The following is a 6,186-nucleotide window of genomic DNA, read 5'->3' as shown; positions in this document are numbered from 1 at the left end:
AAATCATACCTCTAGATCGATGATCTAAGCTTCAAATCCACAGTATAGCAACCTCCCTTGCTTCCTCTTGACTAGAACCTCCTCCTTCTTTGCTAAATAACACACACAAGGTCAAGAAATGCTTCCTTTCTCTCTCAAAACGTTCAAGCAATCAAGGGTTCTCTCCAAGGGTTGGGTGAGCACAAATGACGGCCATAAGGCCCTTTAAATAGGCTCAAACCCCGGAAATTAGGGTTTCACCACACAGCGTGGACTCGCCGAGTCCGGACGCGAACCCGTGCCCAAAACCGCGATCCTACTCGGCGAGTTTGAGCTCCAACTCGTCGAGTCCACTCACAATTTCCATAAATAAACCCAAAATAAATACCTGGAAATTCCGGGCTGTTACAACAACCGTAAACATACATACAACCATAAACACCAAGTTGTTTACAGTCATAGACTGAAAAATATATTTTCCTAGAAAAGTAAAGTATAAACCAATATTTTAGACCCAACAGAGGCTCATATGGCTCTTTTCATGTTGGCCCTGTAAAACCAAAAACAACAAAATCTTTGCGCTTGGGGAAATGACGTAGCTAATGAGGTATTAACCGAGGTGCGTCAATTGCTGGTTGGAAACTATATGCAAACCAAAAGCAACAAAAAAAATTGTAACATATCCTAGCAACATTAAACCCTGCAAAAAAAAAAAAAATCGATAAACATTACAAATAAAGTAAATTGTCATAACCATAAACATCAAATTCAGACATTGTGATTTGGTCTATTTCAAAGCATGTTTTCCTCATAAAAATTAAAACATGATTTTTCAGGCTATACCTAATCTCTCTCTCCCTCACACACACACACACACACACACACACACACACACACACACACACACACACACATATATATATATATATATATATATATATATATATATATATATCTTCCGATCAAATAAATTATTACAAAAAAACATGTCATGAACAAAAATATAATATTAGTTTCATAATTTGCTAAAGGTTAACATTAATAAATAATAATGAATTTCACAAATCTTGCATTTTGGTCGTTACATCCAATTAACAAATGAAATTTGGATTAGAGAATTGATTCAAGAAGTGCATCCATGACTTCTTGCAGTTGAATTTTGGAAAATGTTAAGACCTACTGAGATATGAGGGAATGGTCTGTTGGGCTACGGTTGGTTTCTATAGGGCAATACAAATTCAAAATCATTAGCACATATCTTTCCTACTTGCTTCGATTATCAAATTTAGATCAAACTCAGCAAAATCAAATTTTCTATATATATATATATATATATATATATATATATATATATATATATATATATATATATATATATATATATATATATATATATATATATATATATATATATATATATATATATATATATATATATGAACAAACAAACAAATAGATATGTAACCTAACAATCAAACAACATATTTTTCATTGAAATAAATATCATAAATCTATAAATCACATTTTATATATTATTCTTAAATTATATATATTACCTTTTCATCTTTAATGGTCACTAACACATCTTTCTGCCTTATTGTTGTGACACGCATCTATATCGAAATCAAAGAAAGAATTATAAAGAAGAATGTTTACAGAGTGATACTTCATTGAAAACCCATCGAAATCAGAGAAAGAATTATAATGAAGAATGTTTACAGAGTGATACTTCATTGAAAACTCAAAACATTTCTTCATAAAGTTGCTCGAATTCTTCTATAGACCGCTAGAAGTTCTATATAGTGACAACCGGTGTCACATCTATGAGAACGCACCATTTAAAATAACAATTTTGATTAATATAAGTGAAAAATCATTTAGAATGCTTACCAGTTGTGATTGTTTCCATTTGGATGTGAACATTAACATTTTTTTAGAGAAATGGAACTTCAAATGAACCCTACATAGTCAAATCAAGAAACATGACAACACAAAAAGAAGCCTTAGTTGCCATATAACCAAATTTTCAACAAATTTCAAAATTTCAAGGTTTTGCTGAACAATTTTTTCAATTTAATAGAATTTTATTTTATTACAACCTTATATAAGTAATCAAGAATCTAAATCAAGTGAAAAAAGTAATTGTTCATTTAAATCTAGTAAAAAAAATTACAATATTGTGAAATTACATATAATTTACATGTTTGCTTATTGACTTGGAGGTACCCGACCACTTGGATATGTACTATTATTTGATTAATTAGTGCTTAAATTACATTATAGATTATGAAAGACCACTTGGATATGTACTATTATTTGATTAATTAGTGCATAAATTACATTATAGAATATGAAATTTAATGATTGTTCAAATTCATTTATACTTGATTTAACAATAGAAAATTGACAAATTTATAATCATAAAAGTATGCTTAATTCAACAAATTTGTTATCAAAATTAATAGAAAACTGAGTTTTTTTGAAGAAACAAATCAAATACACAAAAACGAATGGAAACAAAGAACATTTAAAGATCATGTCATAAAAGTATGACCAATAAGATCTTTTAGGCTCTTTTCAATATAGGCATGGTTAATCTTTTCTTGTCTTCAGGATCAAAAATACAAGTGAGTAGAGAAAACAAGTTTATACTCATAAAAATATGCTTAATTCAAAAAATTTGTTATCAAAGTTAATGGAAAGTATTTTCATCGAAATAATCAATTATTAATTATGTAGGATATTACCACTAAGGAATTTTGAGTTTGGCATCACCCTCAAGCTTCAATAAAAACATCAACTAATGCTCATCAATTTCAAGTAAATATCCCTACAATTTAAACTTCATTATAGTAAATCAAATCAATAACATTATAGAAAAAGGTAAGGTTAAGAATAATTACATAAATTTAATGAGTTTGATAGTTGGAAATTAAGCAATTGTAATTTAACATGTATGATATCGATAATTATCTTCAAACTTGGAAGTATTTACTATATTAATAGGAATTAAATACAAGGTGACTGTTTTGCCCTTGATGAATTTTGGTACCATCGATGTACAATGAGAAAGAAATAGAATAATTAAGAAGATATATCATGTTGATTTGTAAACATATAGGATGCTCAGTGCATAAGTTATGGATTTAAATTTTGGGAGAATTTGAATTTTATTTTAGGGATAACAGAAATTGGTGAAGGTTTGAGCAGAAACATTAATGGACAATGTGTTTGACCAAGCATTGGTCAAGATGACGTAAACAATTTGATCTAAGGGTGGAAAATGTATAAATGAAACACAATAAAAAAAATATTTATTGCTTTAGATAATGAAATAAAGTTTCTCTTTTAGAGATAGAATGCAATCTTCTATTTTGTATTTGTAAATGTCTTACACATGGGTTATGGTGACTTAGTAAGACATGTAGACGATATGATGGATAACTTATTGACCCATGTTCAAAATCCTATTACTACTCAGCCTTTATGGCCTTATAGGTTCGCCTGCAGTGACTCCACGACATGAGGCATTGCCTCATGTTCACAGCAGGGGACCAGTCGGTGCGCAAAAGCTGGCCCGAAAACCCTCGTTAAGGAAGTTCCTTTTTCCAAAAAAATGTAAACGTCTTAGTCTTCTCCTCTCTTGAGCGTCATTGTAATGGGTTTTATTATTTAAATATGTAAATTATGGATATCTATGATATCTAAAAAATAATAATATTTCAATGATAAATGTTTAGTAATAAATTTATCATTAATTCACAAGGAACTATAAATAATTGTTTTAGAACGGTTAAAAGATTTATAAAAGTTTATAATTTCATAAAAAGTAGTAGTTTTCTAATATTTATATTGAAGTTGTAATGAATAACATTGTAACAATACTGACAATTTCACATTCAAACGTAATAATAGAGTAAAAAATGATTTAAATTCTAAATTCATATGAGTTTAAATCCAAAAGGAAAATAGATGAATAATTAACCATTTCATAAAACCCAATGTATTTAAATGATCAAAATTCTAACAAAAAAACAAATAGTATGAAACAAAGTAATTGTAACACTCGGTTTCAGATTTGCCTTGTTGCTTGGGGTTGCGGCCCAATCATCAGCAGTCATGGAGTTTAGGACTTCAGGAAATGAAGGATTTAGCCCATTTCGGACCTAGCTGCCATGGTTTAAGTGATCTAAGTTCCCAATTGTGTCTTTGGAGGTCAAGGGTATAATCGTAATTTAAGATTTCGATCTTTTATGGATTTTGGGTTCTTGTTCAGGAAGTTTTGAGGCAAGGGTGAGTTGTTACAAGAGTAGGCTTCTCATCACCATTCTATGGATATAAAGTTAGTCAGAAACAGACATAGAATGAAGTAGTTATAGCCGGAAGAAATTCTAGGGTTTTGAGAGTCATCGGGTATGCGAGGCGTACTGTTTGTGTACGCATGGCGTACAGGGTGAGAAGATCGTGGGTGTTCCATGAGTATGACGGGCGTACAAAGGGGTATGCAGGGCATACTCCCCTCAGACCATACCACTTCTTAGGCCATTTTAAGTCAGCCACCACCCTTTTGACGTTCACAAAACCCTAGAGTGCCTTGTATGAAGCTTGGAGCTTGAAAGAAAACTTTTGGTGCTTTTGTAAGAGGAGAAGGAAGGTGGCCATTGTTGAAGCATCATCAAAGGAGCAAAGGCTTATAGATCCATAACCTTATCAACATTTAGTATTCATATAAGGTATAAAGCTTTGAACATGGTGTTTATTTGCTTAGATCTCTTGAAGTATGGGTTTATGGACCCTTTTGGTCCCATTGATGAAGTGGCATGAGTCCTTTTAGTTTACGAAGCTTAGAATTGCCATTCTCATTGTTATTTGGTTCATTAAATCATAAAGTTGTCATATTTGGGATTAAAATCTTTCCATTATTTAATTATGGCCATTTTCATGGAAGCAGATTGCTATACTTTGAGTTTGGGTTCATTTGGATCATGTAAAGTTACCAAGTCAGTGACTTTATGGATTAACACGTTGAAGAGGACTTGTATCTGTGATTTCAACCCGTAGAATAAAGTATTAAGTGCGTAATGGTATAAGTGAGTTAACAAAGCAGGACGCTAGGCGTACAAGCATGTACATGCAACTTACAAACCATACAGCCTATACGCTCAACGTACAGAAGAGTACGCCCCGCGTACTCTGGTGGTGGGCTAGATTTTGTTTTGGGGCTCGGTTTGGGCCATTCATGGACTTCTTCGCTTTAGGCCTTATTGAGTCATCAGAATCAAAGTTTGGGCCAAAAATATGTTTGGGATTAAGGGAAGGCCCATTTGAGGAGTTGGGAAAAATTTAGAAAATTGGGCCATTAATAGGCCACTAGTGGGCTTGAGTAATGCTATCTAGAATTGGGCATTTCATGTTATGGATTTGGGCCTAGGTCATGGACTAGATTAGATAAGGGGTAAAATGATTATTTTACCCTAAGAAGGATTATTGGGTTTTGACTAAGTGTTATTTTGGTAATGATAGCTTGTGGAGTCGTCAAAGCAACAGTTAGAGATTCTTTACCGTGAGATTCAGCATTCAGGTGAATTTTTGTCACACCCATGAACCGTAATACAAACAGCGGAAACGTTCGGAGGTGTATGACGTCATATGTAGTATCACAACACTTGCATCATAGTAATCAAAGTAAACACAACCATTGCATTATAATATGAGTATTTACATTTGTTGTTTGGTACAAGATTATACATATATATATATATATATATATATATATATATATATATATATATATATATATATATATATATATCAAAAGTAACAAAAGATAAAGACGAGACTCCAAAATGCTCTGTCTTCTCCAAAAGCTAGCAAGAGTACCTGTCTATTGATGTCCTGAGATTACAAGCGATTTTGAAAACGTATCAGCATAAAGCTGGTGAGTTCATAAGCATGTTTTTGTAATGAAAACTAGTCACTGAATTTGTATAAATGTTTGTTTGCTTTTCCAGAAAATCCAATATTTTATTTAGTAAAAGTAGGAAGAAACTAGTTCCCTTCTATCACTACTAAGTTCATACTAGTCACATATAAACCAACATCGAACAAACAGTGGATTATGTGGATCTCCCTTAAGCCTACAACCAAACAATGAACAGGAAATGAGGCGGAAGCCACATACTTCACGATCTGTCGAATAGTCCTTAT

General features: G+C 32.0%; 1 pseudogene; it reads left to right on the top strand.

The window, feature by feature from the left end:
- The first annotated feature begins 551 nt into the window (after positions 1 to 551).
- LOC144999407 (U4 spliceosomal RNA) lies at positions 552 to 636 on the top strand (annotated as a pseudogene).
- Positions 637 to 6,186: the final 5,550 nt, after the last annotated feature.

This window comes from Lactuca saligna, chromosome 5 (genome assembly GCF_052625555.1).
Source record: "Lactuca saligna cultivar CGN05327 chromosome 5, ASM5262555v1, whole genome shotgun sequence".
Lineage (NCBI taxonomy): Eukaryota > Viridiplantae > Streptophyta > Magnoliopsida > Asterales > Asteraceae > Lactuca > Lactuca saligna.
The sequence above is the reverse complement of the archived record's forward strand: the minus strand, read 5'-3'. Positions and strand labels throughout refer to the sequence as shown.